Source organism: Ambystoma mexicanum, chromosome 4q, assembly GCF_040938575.1.
Source record: "Ambystoma mexicanum isolate Mex_15411 chromosome 4q, UKY_AmexF1_1, whole genome shotgun sequence".
Classification (NCBI taxonomy): Eukaryota; Metazoa; Chordata; class Amphibia; order Caudata; family Ambystomatidae; genus Ambystoma; species Ambystoma mexicanum.
This window is the reverse complement of record NC_090928.1, coordinates 893,240,738-893,265,960: the sequence shown is the minus strand read 5'-3', so window position 1 is coordinate 893,265,960 and position 25,223 is coordinate 893,240,738.

Genomic DNA, 25,223 nt, shown 5'->3' with positions numbered 1-25,223 from the left:
GTGCCTTCCGGGCCTTCCAAAATCTTATTATGATCAGTGTAGCTCCAGCCAAAATAGTACAACCAACTATGATTTTTAGTCCATCTGACAGCCAAGATGGCATCCATGACCATAATAGCGAAAACCAGCTCTCATCCTTTTTCACACCTTTACTTTCAGCCATCATTTTTGAGTGCATCTGGGCCAATTGTGAAACTGCTTCTGTCAGTGTACCGTTGTCAGCATCGTTGGCAGGAATGAATGTGCAGCATGATTGTCCTATCTTTGCGCATACTCCTCCTTCCATGGCTGTGAGGAGGTCCAATACATATCTGTTCTGGAGTGCTACCATCCTTACAGCTCGCAGCTCCTCTTTTATTGCGTTGAATCCATTTACTGTAGAATTGATGGTCATCATTAGTTCCCATCTAGTTATCTGGAGCCATTTTGCGTTTGCGTAAGCTTGCAGTCCCGGATGGATTATTGAGGAGAAGAACATTGCTGCTCTGCTGAATAGTCTGTGTTCTCGCGGAATTGAAGTGAGGGCCGTTTCCGACCTTCCCCATAGGTAATTTCCAGTCAGAGGTTCTCCTTGTCTTTTCCTTCTATTTAGGACGGTATTATTGCCGTTGGTCCTGTTCCCTTGCTCCTCCTGAGGTGGTGCAGATCTCTTCTTTCTCTTGTCCCCTTCACCCATTTCGGGAAAGTTCGCCACATTCACATGCTTCTTGGGTACCACTAGTGATGGTACATTGACGTGCACCATCGTGCATACACCATTCCACAGAGGGGGCAGTGTGTGATATGCCTTTTCTCCACAGGCCCAGTAATGGTCCATTATTACTGCTGTTCCTGCTCCCCCCTCAGGTAACTCCATCACGCTGGCACAATTGGTGTTGTATCCTACGTCCACCTCTCCTTTATGTTGGTAGCATACCTTAGGCGCAGTCAGCGGCAGTATGTTATTGGGTTTTCATCCGTCTCTATCCATGTGAGCATGGGTACGTACTTGATCCAAGTCGTCCAACATCTGTGGTTGTGTGCCTCGATAGTTGAGATAGTTTCCTTTGTTACCATGTTGCTTCCAATCACTCCTATCTCCCAATTGTTGTCCAAGTACACCTTCCCAGTTATCGTCACCAGTGGCCTCTCCCAGCATCCTAGTTTACCAGGAACTTCAGTGGCATACCAATCACATGGTAAATACTGCAGTGTTACTTTCTTTGTTTCCCCTTTTGCAGGACCACTTGTTATGTATCTGAATGCTTCAGCATGTAAACTGCTCTTGTGGTAACTCAAATAAGTCTTGAGGAAGTTGTTTTCGTATGGGTATGAATCTCGTGTTTTCCACACCATATGCACCACTGTCCCTTGAAATCTTCCTTTCGTTTGGAACAGTGCCAAGTATATTATGCATCGTGCTGTCTTTTCATCTATTTCTGTGGCAACAAATGTTCGGGAAGCGCTCATGGCGTATGGTATTAATGAGCATACGTAGCAGCTGTCTTCTGTTGTCTGCTTACCAATGCGGGTCATGTGTTGGTACCATATATTATTTAATACGTGTGCTGAATCTTGTATATAATTATCAATACCTTTATTATCTGAGTATGTGCTGCGTTGAACTCTATTTTGCTTGTGTATAACTTTACTAGTATCACCTGACGTAACACCTGTTGCAGCTGGGGATGGGGGTGTATTAGGTTTGGGTACAGCAATAATATTGATAGCACAGCTGTACTGCCATACAGAGGCAGCCAAGAACCCGGTGATCATCAAAATCCCTATTATTTTTATTACATATGCTAATTTCACCGGCATTTTTGCTCTTACCTTGCTGCGGTCTGGCAGCGTATTCTTGCGACGTTAAAGTTGCCCGCCTGAAAATTCTCAATATGCTGGTTATTAAGTGTTAGTTGTTGTTGTTTAAGCTCTCCCTATCAGGTAGTCATTCAGTGCCCAGGTGAAGAGCTGTTCCCACGCCAATCTAAGCGATCTATCTCTTAGGGCAGGCAAGTATAGGTGGAGGTGGGGCATTGAGTATTCTATGGCCAAGAGGAATGCTGTGTAGTACACACGTACCCTTCTCTTTTTCAGGTACGTTGGCCTTTTTATTTCATATACAAATTGGTGTGACAATTCTTCTGGGTAGTCATCGTCTGAGGGTACCATCTACTCCTGGGCAGTGAATTTGTTAGTTATCTATTTTCTTAGCAGTACAATAATACGCAGTTCCTGCATGTGCGAGAGAAAAGAAAAGAAAGCATTCACGTGTTTACATGTGTACTTGTGCAATACAATGTCCTTTAGTTCAGTTATTACTCGTAGTGGGGGTAGGGGTCAATGGGCAGGGGGTTTGGGCTCAACTGGCGGAAGTATTTTTACTCTTTGAGCGTGTGACCATGGGGTGGGCAATATGGGGATCACCCTTTTCTTCTTTAGTTATTGTCTCTGGGGAATCTGGGGAGTGACAGGGTATGGGAACACTTGGGTCGTTGGCTGTGATAGAACTCTCTTCCTCCGTCGGCGATGTTGTTGTTGTTCTTCCAATGGACCTGTCGGTGGCGCTGGGGCGGGTCTGGAGTTTTTAGATCTTTACATCGTGTAGGTGGTCCCAGGCACGCTTATCCTGTAGCTTTACTGCTCTCGTTGATACCTCCTCTACCAGATGGGGGCCAGTAAATCGTGGACTGTTCCACTTCCTATTGAAATTGCGAAGTAATACGTGGTCACCTTTAGCAATTTTACACAGTCTTTCTTTTTCCAATCCTTTATCCGCGTCTTCTTGTTGATTGCTGTTAGACCCGCCCCGTGTGCGCTCGAGCTGTTGAGACACAAACACTACACTAGTAATCAAAGAAGACACATATTGGTACATTTCATCACCAAGAACACTCGCTGTGCTTTCGTGGTCGGTAAATGCTCTTGATGTTGGCGTTAGGGGAAGGCGCATTTGACGTCCGGTAACCACCTCGTGTGGGGTGAGGTGGTGGTCGGACCCTGGTCTATTCCTTAGCTCAAATAGGGCTAATGGAAGGCAATATAACCAACTCTTCTTTGTTGTTTGCTGTATCTTTGCGATTGCCTCCTTTAATAGGCCATTCAGGCGTTCACATACACCGTTGGCCTGTGGGTGGTATGCACATGCAAATTTGTGCTTGATGTTCAGCAAGGATGTGATGTGCTGGAACATTTCGTTTGCGAAATGTGGGCCATTGTCTGACCTTAACACCTCGCACACTCCCCACCTTGGGAAGACCTCCCTTACTAGGAATTTAGCTGCTCTAAATGCATCTGGGTGTGAACAGGGCCCTGCTTCAATCCACCTAGAGAATGGGCATACTACTACGATCATATACCTATTTCCTTGACATATGTTGATCTTACCACCTTTAGAGTATGGCGGCCGTAAACTGTTGACATGTGAGACAATTACTGATAAAGTTTGACACATGAGAATTTAGCTCGGGGCAGAACCAGTCTTCCCTAATTCGTGCTGCAATTACTTCCTTGCCTGTGTGGGCTGGATGATGTAGTTGGCTCAGGGCAGTGTCCAAAACTGCCAATGGTATTACAACTTTTCCAGTGCCACCCTGGCGCCATAGTGCGTCAGTTGGTGACATTGTGCATCCTCTTTTTACCCATATTTCTTTTTCGGCCATTGGTGCAGCCGCTTGTAGCTCCATAATCTGCGTGGCTGGGAGATGGGTGTACCCTTCTCTTATCAACATCTCCTTAGCCATTCCCCTCCCTCTCCCTCTCTGTGACTCTGGGGGGTTCCATATCTCACCAAAGTATGCAGCATACTTCGCATGTGCGTCTGCTGCTGCATTCCCCTTCGTGGTCTTCACCATTGGTGTGTGCGGTGCATTTTACTAAAGCTAATTCTTGGGGGTCATTTATTACTTCAATCAGTTCAGCCAATAAGAGAGCATGTTGCACTGGAGTGCCATCAGCTCTCCTAAACCCTCTTCTTCTCCATTTCGACAGCCCTGAGTGGACAGTGGATGTAACATATGCGCTGTCGGAGTATATGGTCACTCGTTTGTCAAAGCTTTCCTTCAACGCCAAGATCAGTGCAACTAGTTCCGCTGCTTGAGCGGAGAAATGCTGTGGTAATTGTACACATTTTATTGCTACACACACCGGTACCTCCATCATTTTTACCACTGCTGCCCCAGTTCTCCTTATAACATCCCCTTGATCGATAGTTGATGACCCATCAATAAATAAGAGCTCACCACCCTCCAGTGCGTTTTCTTCAACCTTTCTAGTACATGAGTACATTTCAGTTATTTCCGTACAGTCATGGCCATAATCTCCCTCCTCAATTACTTCTGGTAGGAACCTTGCAGGGTTGACCGTGCTATATCTAACAATTGATAGTTCAGCTCTTGATAAAATGATCTCATAACCTGATGCTCTTTGCGTGGTTAGGGTGGACTTAGGTTTATTCAATATCGCAAATAGTGCATGTTCCACAAACAGTGTAGTTGGGCACCCCATGGTGATTGCTGATGCCTTTTCCACTGCAAAAGCAGCTGCGGCGAGACCTTGTTCGCAAGGGAAGTGGCCTAACATCACAGGATCTAAGTGGCCGCTGTAAAATGCTACTGGTTTGTAGCCCATGCTTGTTTTTTGAGCCAACACTGCTTTCATTACTGCTGAATCGCAATGTGAGAATATAAAAAATTGTCGCTCATAGTATGGGGATGCCGGTACTGGAGCAGTTGATATCGCATATTTCAATTCATCAAAAGCCTCTTTCATTTCCATCGTCCACCCCAGCTTTTTCTCCCCTTTATTAGCTTCCCTTAACGCCTCAAGCAGGGGTCCTATGTACGAGCTGTAATCAAACACCCATGCTCTACAGTAGTTGCACAGCCCCAGGAACTGCTGCAGTTCCCTCACAGTTTGTGGCATTGGAGTGTTTGAAATGGCCTGTGCTCTTTGTGGTGCAATCTTTCTTCCATGTTGGGATATAAGTTGACCAATGTAAAGTACCTGTTCTTGACAGTACTGTATCTTTTCCATGTCTACCTTGTAACCTTTTTCAGCCAATATTGTCAACATCTTTAAGGAGTCCTTTCTGCATGTTCTTTCGTTTGTACTGCAAATTATTATGTCATCCACATACTGCAACACTGTGCTTTCCACTTCAATGTTACCCAAATCCATCTGTATCACTCTATTGAAAATTGAGGGTGATTCGCAATACCCTTGTGGCAATCTAGTGTGTTTCCACTTTGTGTTTCTGTAAGTGAAGCTCGTCAGATCTTGTGAGTCTGGGTGTAATGGTATTGAGAAAAAAGCATTTTTAAGGTCGATCACTGTAAATCGTGATGCCTCTGCTGGAATGCCACACAATATCGTGGCCGGGTTTGCTGCTATGGGATATTCCGCTTCTACTATGTTGTTCAAGGGCCTGAGATCCTGTATGAAGCGCCAAGACCCCTCTTTAGCCTTGCGCACTGGGTACACAGCCGTGTTGCAAGGTGATTCCGAGGGGACCAATATGCCATTATTTATAAGGGCCGTTATGGTTTCATATATACCCTCATCTGCCTCTTTTGATAGTGGGTACTGTTTTACTCTGGGGAGTATTGCACCTTTTTTCAATTTTATCCTTACTCCCCCTATACTTTTTATGCACCCCACGTCATAGGGGCCAGTAGTCCACAATGATTTGGATACCTTTGACATATCCTCCTTAAAGAAGGGGACTGGGGTGCATGCGGGTGCCTCGAGTGCCATTGCAATTTTCTGTGCTACTTGTTTGTAAGCCACTCTTAGCCATATTTCCACACTCATCATAAACACCATTTCACCTTCTTCCTTTTCATCTGAGAACAGTTCCTCATCTGACACCTGTGTGAGCCTACATCCTTCTGCTAATGCTATCACGGCCCTCCATGCTCTTCCTTCTCTGTCTTGGGCATGTACAGCAATGTAATCAGCTGTTGCAATAATGCTCTCAATGTCCATTAGGGTCACCTTTCCTTCTAGTTCATTAACAGGTGTTTCTGGTCTGAACAGATAGGCTGCTTGCCTCCTCCATATTTTCCCTTCTATCCCTGGCATCCATGCAATTGCCATATCTGTTCCATACTGGAATAGTTCGCCATCTACTGGCTCCGCCCTAATCGCTGTCTGTCCGCAGTATGCTTGCATAATCTTTCGTGCTGCGAGCATGTTAATCCCTGGAGTAGAGCAAATTATGCCGTCCTCAGTAAAGGAGATCGTCATATTCAACCTGCTCATTATGTCTCTCCCCAGTATATTTACTGGTGAGGCACTATAATATAGAAGTGGAACTGACAGATCATAATCTCCAATAGATAAGGGAATGTTATCAGTAAAGGGAACCAACCCTCTAGCCCCAGAGAATCCTTGGGTGTTCATGGCTTCGCCTGACATCTTAAATTTACCTTCCCTTATGCAAGACCGGGTTGCCCCGGTGTCAACAAGGAATGATAATTTTTTGTCACCTATCGTTACCTCTATGCGTGGCTCCTCCGCATTATTAGGTGTTACTGACAGGATGGGACACACCAAGGCCGTCTGTGGGCTGTCCTATTGAGGGTACAATGATTGGCCATTTCCTGTGTAAGGGTTGTGTCCCAAGACCGTCACCCTACCCAGTTGTGTTTGTTGTGCTTGGGGTTGCTGTGTCATCGCTACCTGTTGTTGTGGCAGTGAATACGTCTGTGGCTGCTGTTGTGTTAATTGTTGTTGTTGTTCATTTCCCTGTTGCAACGTCTGCTGTTGCTGTAGGCCCTGCTGTTCCTGTGAGGGCCTTGGTTGTCCCTGTTCACTCCATGATGGTGTACCTGGTCTAACTCTACACGTCCGTGACATGTGCCCTAATAGTCCACAACTCCAACACACCGGCGGTTCCCTACTTTGCCATGGAAAGCTCCCTGTGTTGTCCTGGTATACTGGTTGTCCTGTGGGGTAGGGATTTCTAAGTCCTCCCACCTGTTGTTGGGTGTTATATCCGTACCCTCTCCCTCTCATAAATCCTCCTCTCCCCCTGTTATAATTATAATACACAGCTCCTGCCATCGTATGTCCTCCTCCCATGTTGGTCATGTATGGTTGTATTGGCGGCGCCTGTTGTGTTACAGTCTGTGAAGGTGGTATTTGGGCGGAATCTTGTGCAGCCACTACTTGTGTGGGGCTTTGGGTCATTGTTGTGGGCGTAGTTATTAGTGCCCCTTCCATTGTGTATTTAGTAAGTTTTTTCTGTACTAGTTTAGCCTCTTCCGTTTTCCTGTCCTCTTCCTTTTGTTTCATTTTTCCTTGCCATGTCCTGCAATGATGCACTATAGTCAGTTGTATTTCTAGCCATGGTTTTGCTTCCATTCCCACTACTTTCTTTAGTTGTTTCTGAACTCCTTCTGGGAGCCCTTGTACTAGTATAAGATAGAATATTGCTGGTGTTTTATCCCATTGCTCTCTCGTTTCCATGCGCCACTTCTCTTGGATCTCCTGGATATAATCAACAGGATCTTCATTCTCACGCATCTTGCGAGAGGTAATTGCTCCTATGTCTGATGTGTCTGGGTACTGTACCCTCAGTGCCTGCCATAGTGCATGTCTGCAGTTTGCGAATGGTGCCCCATTGTGCGATGTGTTTGTTATTGTTACCCCATGGAATCCCGCTCTCTTCCAAATGTCATCCGCTCTATCCCCTAATATTGATATTAACAGGCCCTTTACATCTCCTTCTGCCAGTTTCTGTCCTGCGGTGTGTTTTTCCATTTCATATATCCACTTACCCGCACCTCCACTTAATGATGGGAGCCTGCATTTTATATTTTCTTTATCGGTATGCTTCCAAGGGACATACTGCTGTCTAACCCCTCCTCTCTCTAAAAGTGGCATTAAGTTATGTCTCGTTTCACCCTTTGTGTTCCATAATATCGAGTCCTCACACCCTTCCTCCTCTTCCCTTTCTTCTACATCTTCAATTTCGTCCGTATTTCCCCTGCTCGTAACTCTTTCTACTCCATCTTTTCCCCTTCTCCCATCTTTTCCTGTGTTTAATGTGGGCATGTGTATTCGTCTTTCCTGCCTGCGACTAGGGAGGTTTCTAAGCCGACATGCATAGGGTGTCAGTTCATCTGTGAAGGGCGCGAGTTTTATTATGCGTAACGAGCGTGAGGTGGTTGAGCATGTAGGGTGCGATGGGGGAGGGCGTGATGGGGATGGGGATGGTGCGGCCTCATGTGTCTGTCTTTCCACTATTCCTCGCTCTCCCTCCTCACTTCTCTCCAGTTCATCCTTTCTCCTACTGATCCATGGTGAGTCTGTGTTGGTCCGGGTGATGTATAGTTTATCTAAACTTTCCCTTTCACTGTTTCTTCCTTCCTTCTCCACTCCTTCTTCTTCCTCACTGCAAAAGTCAGTCATAAACGGCAACCCCCACTCGGTCTTTTTCCCCTTGATCGTTACTGTTTGTAAGTCTATTAGGTCCAGTTCCCCTGTTTCTCCTTTATCAACCACTCCCCTTTGTGCTGATGTTGTTGCTACTTCTGTGTTTCTATATACATCCCCCCATTCTCCACTCTCCCTACTCCTATCTTCTCTTTCTCCTTCATTTCTCTCCTCCATCTCCCTACTATTTTCCTCCCTTTTCCTTTTTAATTCCTCCATCACTTCACTTCTCATCTGTTCTAATATTCTTTCATCCTCCTTCTTCCTTTCCCATTTCACCCTTTCTCTTTCTACTATACTCTCTATCACCCTCCCTTCTTCGTATTTCTTAGTTGTTTCTGATAGTAACCTCCTCTTCCACATTGCCATTTCTTTTTCTTTTTCTTCTTCTTCCCTTTTCTTTTCTCGCAGTACTACTCTTGATACCCTTTCTGCTGCTGCTTTTACCCTTTCAGCTTCTCTCCTTTGCTCCTCCGTTCGTTCCCGTATTTTTTCCAATTCGTTCTTACCTTCTTTCCTTTTCCTCGCTCTCTCTTTCTCCTCCCTTTCAAGCTGCTTGATCAATTCATTCTGCTCATCCCTTAATTTTGCTAGTCGTTCCTGTTGTCGTAACAGCTCTTCCCCCCTCATTTCACTGTCCCTGGCATTATCCTCATCTGTTTTCTTTACTACCTCCTTCTCTTCTCCTGTTAATGAACCTCGTAATTTTAATAATATCTGTGCAGCTACCCACTCATCATTTCCTATTTCCACAGTCTGGTCTTCTCCAGTCCTCCCCTCCCCTGCTGGCATCTTCCTATGAGCCACATATGGTGGAGGGCTGTATGCCGGGTTCGAGTATCCCTCAGCCGCCCTTAACTGTCCTCTTTCTATTTCTCCTAATTCTCTTAAAGGGTACAACCCCCCTCCCTCTGTTTTCACCCCCCTTGCTATGGGTATCTCGTTGCTCGGTTCCTTTTTTATCTCATCTGTTTTATTATTCTTTTCTCCTCCCTCTCCTCTGTTCCCCGTGTTCTTTGGGTCCTCACTCCCCTTTTTCCCATCCTCTCCTCCCTCCTTAATCTCTTCTTCTTCCGGTATTTCCCCCATAGTGAACATTCCATTTGGTCCTGGTCGGGACCCCTGGAACATCCTCCATAAGTTAAACACCTCCACATGGTTTGCCAACTTCTTCCCTTTATATGTATTGTGCAGATGGTTTAATAATGAATGTTGGGCATATGGATCGAAGCTACCATTAGGCGGCCACGGTGTTAGCATTTTGTTATCCGTCCCCTGGGTCCATTCTATGCTATATTTAATCAGTTTCTCCCTATGGGGTGGCAGTGTTGTGCAGATGTGTTGTAGTGGGGTAGTGAGGGTGTTCCCCCACCCTCCCGATCCTGTCCCGTATGACATAGTAGCGCTCCACTTGTTACCCTTCCCCTATCTGGTAGCAGTTTATCTCACCAGCAGTTTACAATATACAGCCTTATATCGTTTACCTGGCCCCGTAAGTTTGGGGACTTACGATAGTCCGCTAAGAAAAATTATAAAAAATATAGTATGTTACATTTGTATATTTCCTTCTGTCTTTCTTTCTTTATACAACACCCTTACGGCCCCCTGCGGCCGAGGCGCACGTAGCCCCCTGCGCTGCGTACCCCTTATGACGTTCTTATACAGTCGTCCTATTTTCACGTGCTCCTCCCCCTTCTACACTTGCCGTGGCCGGCGTTCTCCGTGCGCAGCCACGTTCCCCGTTTCGCCTTTCCCCGATCAACTCATTACCGTTTATCTCCGTTTCCACTTCCTTACCACAGTTCTCTTCCCCACCAATCTCAGAAGGGAAGATGCCTTGTGCTCGCGATATCCTATGAAAGCCCTGCTGGTGACGTCACCGATCTCTTCGAGCTACTGATAAGTTCTTCATATATTCTTTAAGTTCAAAATGCACTTTCAATCTACCCCCGTTAACCCTACAGCTGTCTTCCTGTCACTCCTGGAACAAGGTAATCAAATCAATAATATAATCAGACTGCGCACACTGCGTCGCCTCGCGTGTGATACGCCCCTCGACAGGAGGGCTTAACCAGCCAATTATCTTCCGTATTAGGCAACTAGCTAGCTACCGCCTACAGGGAAACGTCATCTACCTATCGAGTTTCTTGCTCGAACAATAGGGATCCTCATCTACTCATTGATGCCAAATCGTAGGAAACCACACACACCCACCCTTGCACGTAGTCGCTACCTAGGCCAATCAGTTTCTACGAGCGGCCGCACGTGATGTTTTCGTGCTCCGCCCCCCTCTCTCGCGTAACGTAGTCGACTGCTCTCGCACTTGTTCGACTACCATTCATTCTATTTCCAACACTAAGTTGTCGAACCTTCGCCGCGCACCTGTGCAACACCTCCCTCCTCCCTTATTTAATTCCTCCCCCCTCCCTCACAATTTCACATTGCTTGTTGTGCGTGGCATGCTCACCAAGTTCTCTTGATGCGGGGCCGCTCGACTGCGTGCAACCCTCCAAGCGGCTCGTCACCTCCCCTCGTCTGGACCACGTCTGGACACTCGCCAACCGCGGGCGGGATACTTCTCAACCGGCTCCCGAGGGCCAATGTCCGGATTGCGCTGTCCGGTCTTCTCGCAGCTCCGCGATGGTCCTGTAGTCCTCAGAAGGGGGCGACGCAGAGGGGGCCACGCCGCCGGGCCTCCTCGCAACTGGAGTGCCTGGAAAAAGTAAAAAAAAATAAAAAAGGCGGATCTTAAACAGATCTCAGCAGTGCCTCCAACTTGTCGGGGGGACATTCTGCCGGGGTCGGCCGGGCCGTCCGCAGACCTCCCGGCAGGGAGGCCCCAACTCCTCCCGTATATCCCAGAAGAGATAGAGTATGAGACACACACAAGAAGCAAGGTGACTCTGCTGTTTATTAAACAAAAACGTCAGGGATGGGTCAAGGATCGTACGCGTCCGTCCTGACACACACACAATCGTGGGGCTCGCAGGCCCTTTTTACCTTAGTATGACGCGCTACTTGCGTCACCTTAGAAAGTTAGCAAAAAACCTATTGCCACTCTTAATTGGTTGCTCGAGTGGTAGGGTTAGTACAGCATACGTATAGAGAACAATATTAGTGGACAAGGGTTAGTCAGGTGATATATCTGGGTTGTCCCTACAATTAGATACATGAGAATTGTTACATGAAGACTACTGATGATTGGTCAATGTTAATGGCGTCAGTGATAAGAGCCCCATGTTCTGATTGGCGCGCCCGTGAGCTTCCCAGCTTGGGACCATCGCTGTTCCCAGCTCTCGGTGTACCTGTCATTTGCAACAATGTTTCACTATGAGTACGTGCAGACAATGTGAGGACTTATTCATGAGCTCTAAGGCCGACTACTCCCACTGTCGCAGATGTCCATTGAGCCTTTTAAGTGTGTCTGCCTGTGTCTTGTACCAAGGGATCCAGACGCCTTCTTTCTCCTGGACTTGGCATCCTGTCAGGTTCGGCTTGGTCACGTGAGGTGGGACCGTGTTTGAGGCAGACTTTTGCACAATTAATATTGTTTTTCTACTGTGTGCCTGGTTTAATTTGCAGGTGTGATTATAACGTTGGTGCGCGGCGTGCGAGGTTGCAACATCGTGCCCTTGATGGTCTGCTTTCGGAATGTGGGTTTGCAACATTGCGACCTTGGCTGTCTGCTCTCGCCGGGCTCATTCTGCAGGATCAGCAACCTGACTCTTGTTCTATTAACGTCCATGGGAGCTCTTGCTTGCGGCCTACTTAGGCCTGGTGTATAGGTGGAACCGTTTGGTGCACAGGCGCTTTAGGTTATAGTATCATATTGTCTTATGACCAGTATCGTGTCTTCGTTATATTTCTCATTATGGCACCTGGGTTTAGGAGAAGCGTAAGCAAGCTCTTTAGATGTGTTCATGATGCGTCTTGCGTTTCTGCATTTTGAGAGCCTATGTGGAAAATAATAAAGATGCACATCCGTGAGTATGTCTGTCGCCTACGTCATAGCACTGAGTATATTCTTCGTGTAGATTGGTGCGGGAGTGCCCAGTGTGTATATTTGCACAGGTGTGCTGACCGTTGGCTAGGTCGTCATGGCATCTCTAACGACGTGTTGGTTTTAGTCTAGTTGATCCGTGCCGCAGGTGTCAGCATGGGCAGGGCGTGCTGCTGGGCAGGCAGATGGACACATCCGTATGTTCCTGTACCAGGGTATTTGGTCGTCTGGTAGATGGGCAAACTCTTCTCGTGGCGGGTGCCTGGGCCGTGATCCTTTAGGCCAGGCGCGAGAGGGGAAGGACGGGAGCCTGTTTTTCCATTCTCCCACTTCACTTCCTTTATTAATCCTCGAAACCTCATTCTTCATCTAGTCTCTGGTTACTTTCCTACACTTTCCTACAACTTCGATCACTGTACTTCTATCTGCCTTTATCCCAATATTCTTCCCAACCTCCTCTTTAAAGTTTTCTCCTCCTCCATCCTCACAGCTCTCAGACTTTCACGTTGCAGCATCTACCACTATTGCCAGTCACCTCTCCAACATTTTCTCTACCGCCCTCCTCCTAACTTCCTCCTTACAACTCCTGCCAACCCCTACACCGATGTTCTCTCCACCGCCCCTCACAGCTTCTGTCAACTTCCTCCTCAAAACTATAGCAAGTCTCTGACTCTCACCTTTCACCATACTGAGTGCAGTTCCCTTTATCCTTGTCCTCTCTCCTCCTCCTTGTTCCTTCTATGGCCTGAGTCTTTCCATCTCCTTCCCACCACAGTCTCCTGTCTCCTTCATGTGTCTGTGCCCCTCTCACAAACTCATAATGCCCATACTGCACCCAAGAGGTTGGCAGATTATATTCATCCCTCGCGCCCTCCCTCTTGGTCATGCTTACTGTGAGCAGGTGCAGCTGCGGGCAATAATCAATTTGGGATTGTGATTGGTTAATTACATTTCCTTGTTTGTATACACCTGGGTAAAACGCAGGGCCACAGCAGAAAACGGTCCAAGTCTTCATAATGCTCATCTTCTGTTTTAGAGCAAACATGCATGGTTCAAGCTTTGCCAGATGGCCGGCCCTCTTGCATAGCCAGGCTGCTGCGGTGTTCACACCACCTACTCCACTCCCAAACTGGACTCAGGCATTCTTTCAGCCACAGCTACTTTTAAGTTCTTTCATTTCCTTTCTCATTTCCTTTTTCCATCAAATACCTTACCCACTTAAATTCAAACCCTGTGGTAGCCATCAATATAAAAGCAGAAAAAGCATTGATCGTGTGCAGTGCTGCTACCTTGCAATAGTGTTGTGAAACATAGTACCTGGAGCAAGGTGTGTGTACTTCTGCTCAGCCCTCTATAGTGCAGTCACAGGGAGAGAAGCAAATGGCGCCTGGTCCAAGTTATTGCTTCTGCATTGGGGAACAAGAAGGGAGAGTCCCCTTCAATATGAATGATCAATTGAACGTTTGGCAATTAGCATCAGGGCAAATGAGGGTGTAACATGGATGAAGTTTGGGGAGAGTTACTCCATGGTGCTGCTGTATGTGTGTGACTTGCTTGTGCTGTGGACCAATCCGGAGACCTCTAGGTGGCTCTTGCTTGCAATCCTTAAAGCGTTTGACACCATTTCAGGATTCAAAGTTAGTGGTTCGTATGCAGAGGTTTGCCAATTTTCTGTGGTGTCTCTTGTGCTGTTTCAGGGATGGGGTAACAGTTGCCAAAGGAAGGTTTTTCTTATTTGGGCATTGAGATTATCAAATACTTGACATACGTTGTTTTCAGCTAACATTGATCTGAAACTGCAAGAAATTATTAAACATTTCAGGATGTGGGATAAGCTTAATTTAACAATCTGGGGAAAGATAGGGGCAATATCAACAGCCCGGTCTACTATATTTATTACATACATTTCCAATACCCCTCATAGGGAAGATTGTAAAGCGTTTTATGAAAGTGTTTAAAAAAGAATGTGTGTGGAGAGTGTGGGCCTACCAGGATCACTATCTCTATCCAAAAGGTGAGCGTCAAACAATATGGCTTCACATAGCCAGATTTTCTAAGTTACCATACAGCTTTCCATTTGACAGGACTGCTTTATTGAGTGGGACCATGTGATCCAAGAGGCAAAACTGGGTACCTGGGCTACGTGAAGCCATTACACCAGATACTCTTGGCACCTTAGTATGTCCAGACCTCTGACCCCCAGTGTTTCTTCACCATCAATAATGATGTCTTTGAAAAAATGGATATTCGCGGTGTCAAAAGCGGGTGAAAGCGTCATCATGTTTGAAGAAGCATCACTTTGGGAAAATCCTGCATTGACAAATAACAATAGAAAAACTAAGCAATCAGGAATTAAAAAGGTCTTACCTGCTAGTTTTCTGGCAGAGTTTCAGTATCTGAAGTTCAAATCTAAATGACAAGACTATGAAGAAAGGCAATATTATGAACTCTCCAGCCTATAGATACATTACCCGACACTTTCAGATGCCTTGCTCTACAGGCCTGACGTTATGCACAGAAATAGCTGTGGCTGCAGGCATCGGCTGGATCTGCCAAAATACCAAGGTACCTATCTGCACCTATTCTGGCATTGTGATAAGGTGAAAAGCTCCTGGTCTGATGTCATGTATGGAATTGGTTACTCTATCCAAATGCCCTAAAACTCCCTTCATCATACTACATCCGCCACCAGGTCTGCATCCTGTGACCAGCAGAATACTGTGCATTCATTGTAGCCAAGAAACACATACTTAACTATTTGAACACAATACAATGCCCTAATTGTAACGCTTGATATAGGGCATTATTTCACTGTCATCTCAGTAGAGGGTATCCAACACTAAGAACTATTTTTGGGCCGATATGCATGAAAACAGCCAACAATTATCTGACAACAGATTGCTCACAAGAATATATGCAAAGAAGAACACAATCCAGTAGACACTCTTCCACCTCAGAAAAGTTCTCCATGTGTCTCCCTCCCATTGACCAGCTTGTGCTACATCAAGACACACTTGCCATAACTCACTGCAGGAAGTGCCTCGCGAAACAACAACTCTTCATATAGGAGCATGATCAACCATGGTGCGCCTCAACTTTAGGGAAGTGATGAAAACCACCCGGAAAGTGGTCTCATAGCACAATAATCTCATAAGATTGGTCTGTTGGATGTATCCCTCAATGTCACCAAAGTCCATGATGAACAAAAGTGTTCACACATTTAGCTAATTCGTTTTTTTTATAGCTCTCTGTTTTCATGCATGGATGTCACTAAACTGACCATCCAATGGACAAAGCAGCAGCTGCCTGGGAGGAAGCGCATTCGGGAGCGCAGGATCAGCTGTTCCCAACTAGTGCTTAGAGAATAACTTACAAGATCTGTCCCTGTTTGTTTTTTTGCTTTGCATTTCCGGTGCCATAGAAAAACAGGATGGCAGAGTCTGTCAAATATGTTTTTAGGATGTGTTTGTTGTCAGCACAACATTTTAAACAAGGGGAGCTTAGTAATAGTTGATGGAAAACATAGTGTTGAGTGGGAAAATGGCAGTCACTAATGTTCAGTAGGTTAATGTCATTACGAAATTGAGTGCCTCAATATTGCGTCCTGCCTGGCGCCTAGGCCGGGAGGCTGGTGGCTCGACCATCAATAGAAGCACAAAGAGGGGAATGCTGGCATACAGTTGATCATTGAGATTTGCTTAACAGAAGGAGTTCAGGTTGGGTGGAGTTGACTATCGAGGGGGTGTGATATGAATGTTGTGTAGTGTTAGCTGCAGACACATGTTGGTTATTCGTATAACTTAGTATTCGTAAATAGAGAAGGAGAGCGGGGCAAGAGGGTTTATTTGTTATGTTTGTTTTCCATAGGTTGTTGTTTCAACTGTCCAACATTATACTAAGAGGGAGTGGGTATTTTTGTTTTAGTTTTTTGTGTGTTAATCACAGAGTTCATATTTATTGAGAATTTGACCTGCTCAACAATAGGAACAATGTCTGCTTCTAGTAGTGAGATGCGATTTGTCTCCTGGAACGTGAAAGTGATCAATAGCCCATTAAAGAGGAAACCAGTTCTCAACCATTTGAAGAGCTTAAAAGCTGACGTGACCTTTTTGCAGGAGACCCATCCCTCAATTGTTGAGACTGCTAAATTACAGAGTGGATGGGTAGGTCAAGTATTCGGATCATCGTTTAACCCATGCTCAAGGTGGCTAGCGATAGTAATTCGTAAAAATCTGACGGTTCAAGTGCTCTCAGATTAGAAAGACAAGGAGGCAGACTGATTTCACTATTATGTGTATCTAAGGAGAGAAATGTACATTGTGCAATATTTCCGCACCAACTGTAGTTGACAGATCCTTTTTTAGAATCATTGCTCAATCATTACAGGACCAGGACTGTGATAATATCATACTGGCAAGAGATTTTAATGAAGTGATCAACCCTTTAATGAATATGAGTAACAATAGTTTAGTGAGGGTGAAGAATAGTCAAGAGACTGCCTTAAGAGATTTGATTTTAGAGCATAATCTAATAGGTACATGGCAATTGGAACACTCGTCCGAGAGGGACTACAGCTTCTTGTCAAGTGCCCATAATACCTACTCACGGATTGACATTTTCCTGACAGCAGGTTTTGCTACTACTAACTACACAGGAGGCGCAATTAAAAACATCAATTTATTAGATCACACGCTGGTGGAGATGACTATGGTCCTGCAGTTTTCAACTAACAGAAGCTCACTATGGAAGTTGAATACTTCAATTCTAGAAAAAGAAGAAATTGTAGACAAAATTGTCAAGGAGGCAAATTATTTTATTGAAGAGAACTACACCAGTGACATGAAACCTGGATCCATTTGGGTGGCCTTTAAATGCACCAGGAGAGGCCTCCTCATTGGTTTATCCCGCAAGAGAAAAAAGAACAGTGATAACGAGATTAAGAGTATGGAGGTAAAGATTAAAATTTGGAAAAGGGGATGATGCCTAATCAGGATGATGGTTAGAAGAATGAGTTACGGCAGATAAAAAGTTAGTATAATAAAAGAATGTCAGAAAAGGCAGAGTATATGCTCTTCTGAGTTAAGAGCTCATATCATGAGAAATGAGAAAAATGTGACCAATGGCTGGCACACAGATTAAGGAAACAAGAAACGGACAGGGCAATGCCATCTATTACAAAGACAGATGGCACCACTATGTTTGATCCAAGTGAAACAAATAAAGTATTGCATAATTTCTATAAGGAGCTCTATTCTGAGGATGTTGGTGCTGTGGGACACCTTGATGGATTTGGACAGAACTTGTTACTTCCAGGGCTCTGTAAGGCTGATAAGGCAACTTTGGATGAAGATCTCTCAGTAGAGGAACTAAAGAAATCTATATCAAGCCTCAACTCAGGTAAATGCCCTTGGCCAGAGGGCCTACATATAGAATTCTACAGGGTAATGCCCAACTCGGTTTTTGAATTATTAAGAGACATGTATAAGACCTCTATAACTACTGGGATGTTACCGGGGAAAAATAGGTATGCTTAGGGACCAGACATCTCCTTCAAATTACTGACCACTTAGTCTAATAAACACAGACAATAAGATCTTGGCAAAGACATTGGGGAGGCAATAGTACTTAGGCTGATACACTCAAACCAGACAGGATTTGTTAAAGGAAGGTATGCCGCAACCAATATGAGGAGACTACTTCAGGCAATATCAAGGGCGAACAACACAGAGGATGACATGGTGCTTTTCTCATTGGACGCAGAGAAGGCAATTGATCGGGTGAACTGGAGTTTTTTGTTTGAGGTAATGGGGAAGATGGGCTTTGGTGAATCGTTTTTAAGTTGGGTTAAGACTTTATACACAAACTTGACCACGAGGTGTCTACAAATGGAGTTCGATCAGAATCATTTGGTCTAGAACGGGGAACTCATTAGGGTTGCCCCTTATCGCCTTTGCTATTTGTGACTGCGACAGAGCCATTGGCTGCAGCAATCAGACAGGAGGAGAGAATAAAAGGAGTTAGACATGGCAGGGTCAGGCTTGATACCGACTATGATGGAACTAATTGTCGAATTTAATTAGTCTAAGTCAGAGGGGATGCCTCTTTCAATTCATTATGACAAAGATGAGATTGTGAATTTGGGATTTAAAAGGTGTCCTGTGCGAATTAAATACTTGGGAATCTGACTGACCAATAGGCTAGACAGGGTGATGGCAGAGAACATGATGCTATTGAGCCTAAAAAATGATCTAGATAGGTTGACACTTTTGAATCTCTCCTTGTGGGGGAAGGTAAATGCATTAAAAATGAATTCCACACCCAAAATGACGTATGCGCTTAGCATGCTGCCTTTACCGGTTGGGGGGAAAGTGTGGTTGGAAATGTTTAATTTGATGCAGAACTTCTCATGGGATGGTTCTTATGGGATGGTAAGCCTCCTTGTATGAAGCTATGGAGGCTTCAATTACCAGTGGACAGAGGTGGCCTAGGAGTCCCAAATGTTTAGGCCTACCACCTGGCTTTTATGGCAAGACACCTGGTGCCGCTATTGAAATCAGAGCCACATGAATGGGCAAAGGCCAGCCTGAATGGGCAGTTTACACTGAAGGTGATTTTGATGACAAAATCGGTATGGACTGAGAATACAGCATTAATCCCTGAATTTGTAGGGCTTCATAGAAGAGACTCCTGGCATTTCTAGGAGGGAATTCTCTGAAACGCCTCTATTCTTGGCGTTCATTCGTGTAGACTTGTCCGGAATGAACCGCACTGGTCCGGGTAGACCAGGGACCCGATCACCCCGAGCAGCCTGTTTGCCAGGACTCTAGCTAGTATTTTAGCTTCCCCGTTAATTAATGATATGGGCCTGTACGAGGCACAGCACTCTGGGGGTTTCCCTGCTTTGGGGATGACTACTATATTTGTTCTCCTGAGGTCCGGGGGATATAGTCACTATTAATACAGTCGTTTGAGAGCCAAATTATTGCAAACATAGATCACACAGCAGCAATGAACAGTTTAGCAGAATCTAGGAGATTGTGTTCCGTCAATGTTCATATACGGGATGATGAAAGTAAATTCTTCCTTGCAATATTGTCTACTTCCAATGCTCTACTTGTTACGTTTAAGAAATGTAATTAGAAGTTAACAATAATAATATAAAGATTTGGTGTTTTTAATAGCAACGCGTACTGGAGACTGTAATTTCTGAGACGTGCAAGTTATGTGTAGAGCGATCAAATTCTCCTTTAATAAAACCAGCATTTTGTTTCGATTACAGTGATTTTACAATGTTGGTGAGGGTTTGCAGTACACTGTGCACATACTAGTGTTTCACCCTCAGCACTATGCGGTCTAGAAACAGCCTTTGAACACTGCCAGGGCACTACCCCTCTTTTACATGTTTTGGCACTTTTGTGAACCAAAGCTTAATATCTAGCCAGTTAAAAGATTTAAGGCCTCATTATGAGTATGGCAGAGCGGTAAAAAAGTGAGGGTAACATAATTACTGCCACTTTTCCTGCTCCGCCATAATACGAATTTGGCCTTGGAGTGGAGGATTTACCTCCAGCATCATGCTGGGGGTATATCCTCCACCTTGACGCCGAAGAATCAGCAGAATTATCCAACGGTGGAATTACTGCCAGTGTCAATTCTGCCAAAATCCCCATGGATTCATGTGGACTCCAAAAAAGGTTTAATTTACTTACCTGTAACTCTTGTTCTCCAGCGTGGGTCTAGCATGGATTCCCATGCTCATAAATAGTCCACATCGTCCGGCTGGGACTCCTCGGTAAAAGAAATAAAACAGTTTCACTTTCGCTTGAAAACTGTATTTGTACTTTAAACCAATCACTGTCCTTCGGGTCATACTGCCCCCGTCCAATGACAGTCCTATGCCTAAGCCCCATCCTTGGTGGCCATCTTCAGATTTGGTAAGTACATAAAAGTGGCCATATGAACCAAGAAGAGCCACAGAGGGGACAGTTTGCATGTGAATCCATGCCAGACCCAGGCTGGAGAACAAGAGTTACAAGTAGGTCACTTAAACCTTCTCCAGCAGGGGGTTTGGCATGGATTCACATGCTCATGAATAAAGATTACACAGCAGTACACATACACAACCATAGGAGATTGGCAAGGCTCAACAGAAGCAAAACACTTACCCCTGGAACAGACTCACCTCAAGTGAACAGGTTACATAGCACCGCTTGGCCGACCCGGGATTCCTCCCTGGAATCCCTTTCGACGCAGCAGAACCTCGTGAAGGTGTGCGTGGACCTCTACGTAGCAGCCCTGCAGATGTTGAGCAGGGGCACACCAGAGCGAATTGCTGTTGTTGCTGCATTGGTTTTGGTGGAATGGGGTCTCGGCCGGCCTGGAAGTGGTCTGTAGCCAGTCAATGACAGTGCATGATGCAGCCGGAGAGCCACCTGGAGATGGAAGCTTTTGACAAGGCCTTCCTGTGACTCACAGGTCCAAAATTAAGGGACAACGGAGAGGTCTTCAGAAAACCCTTTGTGCGTGTCGAATAGAACTTGAGTGCACCAGCAACGTCCAGCGAATACAAGGCCCTCTCCACATGTGACGACGGATTCGGAAAGAAAACTGGCAACTTGTCGCGTGGAAAGACAAATACGGCTGTTTGCAAGACAGGGCTTGTACCTCCCCGACCCGCCTGGCCGAGGTGATTGCCACAAGGGAAGCCGTCTTCCATGAAAAAAACGTGAGCGGGGCCTTATGCATCGGCTCGAAGGGCGCCTCTATGAGCTTAAATGTGGTCTATGAGTCAAGACCACATTTAGTTCCCAAACCAGGGCAGGAGCCTTAACTGATGGAAAAGTCTTGAAGAGGCCCTGGAGGAACTCTTTCATGAGCTGGTGCGACCAGAGGGAAGGCCTACCCAGTGTTCTTGTGTAACGTGATATAGCCGCCAGATATACCTTGATAGAGGCATGAGCCAGTCCAGCCTTGGCTAAGGAAAGCAGGTATGGTAGGAGCTGCAGGGCTCTGACTCACAGAGGGGCAATTTTCTGAGCCCAGCACCACACAGAGAAACGTTTCCACTTGTGGCCGTAGCACGACAACATTGTAGATGCTCTGGCCTTGGCCAGTATGTCCTTATATTCTGCTGGCAAAGAGTAATGTCCAAATTTTAGGGCTGCAGCAGCCTGGCCCTGAGGTTCAGCGACGACGGGTCGTGGTGTAGAATTGCTCCGCCCTCTCTGATGAGAAGACCGGGCAGTAGGGACAGCCCGATGGATGGAGCTGTTGACAGACATAGCAGGTCTGGGTACCAGACTTGTCGCAGCCATGCCGTAGCGACAAGAATCATCCTGCAGCGGCACTGTCTGAGTGTGTTGATCACTCATAGCAGGAGGGTCAATGGTGGGAAAGTGTACAGGAAAAGATCCTCCCAAGGGAAGGAGAAAGCATCCCTCATGCTCCTCGGCTGCAGGAACCTGCTGGCGAACCTCGTACACAGAGTTCGTCACTGTTGCAAAAAGGTCGATCTGGGGTTAACCCCATTCACGGAACAGAAGATCCACCTTGTCCTGGCAAAGCTCCCACTCGTGGCAAGAACATATCTCCCTGCTGAGCGAGTCTGCAATGGTGTTCTTGGTGCCCAGCAAGTGAAAAGGAATGAGAAACATGTCTGGTGAATGGCGGAGAGCACATTCAGCCCTGCTTCCGAATGTAGAACATGGTGGTGGTGTTGTCCGTGAATATTCACACCACATTGCCTCTCAGCGATGGCAGGAAGGACTTGCGGGCCTCTGGCATACAACTGTCCAGTGTGTGCTTCCTACCCTTCTAGAGAAGCATCCATGGTGACTGTCTCCTGGTAAGGGAGGACTTTGAATGGGGGCTCTTACATGAGATGAGAACGCATGCACCACCATTGTAATGCTCATCTGAACTCCTCATTGAGGGTGATTCTTGTCCGTCCTGATTTCGAGACTTGCAGCCACGTCACATCCAGAAACTCCTAGAAAGGCCTCATCTGTAGTCTGCAAAGGAGGACAAGGTTGATGCAGGAGGACATAATGCCCAGCAGCGACTTGGCGGCTCGCACAGTAGCCGACCATGCTGCTGACAGGCGCTACACTTTCCCTATGATGGCTACTACCCTCTCTTCCGAGGGCGATGCCAGACAAGTTACTGTGTTGAGTCAGGCTCACAAAAACAGAGCGTTCTGTGATGGCTCCAAGCAGGACTTCGGATAATTTAGGGAGAATCACAGATCCGTCAGCAGAAGCATGGTCCTTGCTGTGTGTTGGCTCGCCAGAGCATGGGAGCGGGATAGGGTGATCCAATCGTCCAGGTAAGGGTAGACATGGATACCCTCGAAATTAAGATGCGCCGCCACCAGAGCCAAGCATTTTGTAAAGACTCTTGGGGTTGATTTCAGGCTGAAGGGGAGAGTCTTAAACTGATAGTGTTGCTCCTGGGCCACAAACCGCAGGAACTTGCAGTGCTTCCGGTGGATGGGGACGTGGAAGTTGAGGTCCTCCAGATCCAGCGATGTTAGGAAGTCGTCTTCCTCCAGTTGGCCGAGCATGTGCTGCAATGTGACCATCCTGAATTTTGGGGTCTTCAAGTACTTGTTGAGTTGTCTCAGGTCTAGGATCGGCCTCCAGAAAGTATCTGGAATACACTCCGGTGCCCTGGAGATGCTGGGCCCTATTGCTCCCTTCTTCAACATAGTGTGGCCCTCCCGCAGAAGCTGCACCATGTTTTGTTCTTGTCGGGCCACCACGGGAATACGAGGACAAGTGTGTTGGAACTCTAAGGTGTGTCCCTGTTCGAGAGCACCCAGCACCCATCTGTCGGTGGTGATGGTTATCCACGCGCTGACGAAGCTCGCAGCAGACCTCCCACTGGGGTGCACAAGTGGGGGCCCCAATCCACGGCTGGTTCAGGTTTCGGGGTCTGAGCTCTGCCTTGCAGCCAGTGCTGACACTGTCCTCCGCTGCCTGTGAGCAACATCTATACGCCTCTGGAGTTGTGGAGCGGGAAGGCTGCCAATAAAGGGTGGTATACACCTGCCAGGCATTCCTCTCGAGCAAATAGGACCCAGTGTATAGCATAGTTTCTGGTCATAGGGGTAAAAAAGGGCCAGGGCATTTGCAGCCTTGATGGTGCTGGCAGCAGTATAGATGAACCTTTTCTCTATAGAATCCAGCTTCTTCCCCTCCTGGTCCGCAGGCACCATGGACAAGGACAATGGGTTCGCAGAGCGCTACCATGCAGCAGCTGAGACTACAGAGTCAGGCGAAGGCAGGGTCCTCAGGAACATTGGGGCGAGTCCGGAACTCTGAATTTCTTGTCCATCCTTCTTGAATGGACCGGTGCTTGGATTCTTCATGAGGGCCAGGCCCTCATCCCAGATATCGTTCAGCAAGGGGACAGATATAATGGTCAGTCTGGACTCACAATGTTGGTAAAGGAATCCTACCTTTTTCGTCTCCTTCGTCACCAGTTGAAAAAGTTTTGAAGCCCTGGACATCATCGCATGGAAGGAGCCAACCTCATCGGGTGGAGAGGCCACGTAGGGTTCATCCACGCCCACTGGTTCCCCATCAGCTGGTACAAAGTCATCATCCTCATTGGTGTCTGTCGCTGTAGCCGCTGTATCTGTGCGCATGGCAGGATCCCCAGTCGGAGTCAGGTGCCGAGGTGGAGGCAATGGCGGATGTGTCGGTTGATGCCTTGGACCAGCAGGGTCCTTCGACCTGTGCTTGGGCTGAGGAGGACTCCCGGGAAGCGGTCTTGGGGGACTGAAACAAGCCTGTGCAGCAGGGTCAGAATTTCCAAAGACATGTCCCCGTAACAACATTGAGCTATCGGCATCAGGTACAGTTTATTTATCTTTCTTTGGTTACTGGGCCGTCATACATTGCATCTATACGCTTAGCAGAGATCTTATCTGTAATCTGTTTACCTTGTAGACACATGGTTTTTGTACTGAGATATATACCCATTGGAGGGTAAGTTATCTTTACTCCTTTTTCATAAAAGCATCTTTGCCTAAATTGGACATTTTCTCTTTACTATTCTACCGACATCAGTGATTTCATTCTAAATGTTACTTTATCATTACTTTAGGTAGCAATTGTTTTGCTCAACACACTACCCTGCCCATTATTTCATTGGAATCACGGTATGTTGCAACTTCCCACATACATATTGTTTACTAAAATAGAATATGTTTTTCCTCTCGCTAAATTAGCAAACCCTAAATCTTATTTCTCTTTTGTTTTACCTTGGGGCATTCTTTTGTTTTCATTGGCTACATCCATTCATTGAAACACTGGTATGTGATTTTCTTTTGCTATTTGTGTTACCATGTCTGAATTTAATATTTATGGTTTGATTATCTTTATACATGATTATTTTATTTTTATGGACCAATTCACAGCCTTGATAACGACCTGAAAGGTCGAAACAGGTGTCGGCTGTTTAGCGAACAATAAATTGGATTTGAAACCTACTTTGCATTTCGTTTAATGGACTCCACAATTAGAACTTTGGGATCTGCGCACTGATTTTACCTTCCGTACTCAATCCTATGTTTACCTGTACTAGTGTTTACTAGGGGACATCAGTGGAAGGATATCTGAGCAGCAGGCCATCTCACTTGCTTTAATTTTTGGTATTAACCAGCGCACTGGCTACGCACAATCCCCAGTCTATCTTATTTCTGTATAAATCTGTACCTGTCTCACCGGGGAAGCCCGTGATTCCGTACTCTTCTTAGGGTCCATAGGAGTTTTACCATTTCCACATTCCCCCTCTCTGGAGA